Source organism: Nicotiana attenuata, unplaced genomic scaffold (genome assembly GCF_001879085.1).
Source record: "Nicotiana attenuata strain UT unplaced genomic scaffold, NIATTr2, whole genome shotgun sequence".
In the NCBI taxonomy this organism is placed as follows: domain Eukaryota; kingdom Viridiplantae; phylum Streptophyta; class Magnoliopsida; order Solanales; family Solanaceae; genus Nicotiana; species Nicotiana attenuata.
Window position 1 is genome coordinate 145,762 of NW_017670803.1, and position 1,559 is coordinate 147,320.

Sequence of the window (1,559 nt, forward strand, 5' to 3'; positions counted from 1 at the left end):
ATACATCTTCGCGGCGCCCGGGTGAATAGAATACCGAGAACTATGGGCCTCCGCTAAGATCAACTCTCGAATCCCATCGACATTGGGCACACAAACTCGCCCCTGCAACCTCAAAACACCATCATCATCTAAGGTCACCTTCGTGCCACCTCCACGCTGCACCGTGTCTCTCAGGACACACAAATGGGGATCATCAAACTGTCGATCACGGATACGCTCCAATAATGAAGAACGAGCGACCGTACAAGCTAACACTTTGCTAGGATCAGAAATGTCCAACCTCACAAATCGATTGGCTAGGGCCTGAATATCCAAAGCAAGCGGTCTCTGGCTGACCGGAACATAAGCAAGGCTACCATGCTGGCGGACTTCCTACTCAAAGCATCGGCCACCACATTGGCTCTCCCCGGGTGGTACAAAATAGTAACATCATAGTCCTTCAATAGCTCCAACCACCTCCGCTGCCTCAAGTTCAACTCCTTTTGCTTGAACAAGTATTGCAGACTCTTGTGATCCGTGTACACCTCACACGTCACACCATATAGGTAATGCCTCCAAATCTTCAGAGCATGAACAATGGCTGCCAACTCGAGATCATGAACCGGATAATTCTTCTCGTGGATCTTCAACTGCCTCGAAGCATAAGCAATGACTCTGCCATCCTGCATAAATACCGCACCAAGCCCAATACGGGAAGCATCACAATACACTATATAGGGTCCTGAGCCTGTGGGCAAAACCAATATCGGTGCCGTAGTCAGAGCTGTCTTGAGCTTCTGAAAGCTCGCCTCACACTCATCCGACCATCTGAACTGGGCACCCTTCTGGGTCAATCTGGTCATCGGGGCTGCAATAGATGAAAATCCCTCCACGAACCGGCGGTAATAACCTGCTAACCCCAAGAAACTCCGAATCTCTGTAGCTGATGCTGGTCGAGGCCAGTTCTTGACTGCCTCAATCTTCTTCGGGTCCACCTGAATACCCTCTGCTGATACAACATGACCCAGGAATGCAACCGAACTCAACCAGAACTCGCACTTTGAGAACTTAGCATATAACTGACTATCCTTCAGAGTCTGAAGAACCACTCTGAGGTGCTGCTCGTGCTCCTCCTGGCTGCGTGCCTGGGGCCAGATCAATACAGAAATCAATATCCCTGTCGGGCGGCATACCCGGCAGGTCTGAAGGGAAAACCTCGGGGAACTCCTGAACAATAGGAACAGAATCAATAGAAGGAACCTCTGAGCTGGAATCGCGAACATACGCCAAATAAGCTAGACACCCCTTCTCGACCATGCGTCGAGCCTTCACATATGAGATAACACTGCGGGTGGCATGACCTGGGTCATGTCCGGGTCGTGACAAGTTGGTATCAGAGCTTGCGGCAGCTTTATTGGTGGCGTAGGATGAAGAAGGATATTGTTGCATATGTGGCTCGATGTTTGAACTGTCAGCAGGTTAAGTATGAGCATCAGAGGCCTGGTGGTTTGTTTCAGAGGATTGAGCTTCCCGAGTGGAAGTGGGAGAGGATTACCATGGATTTCGTTACTGGACTTCCG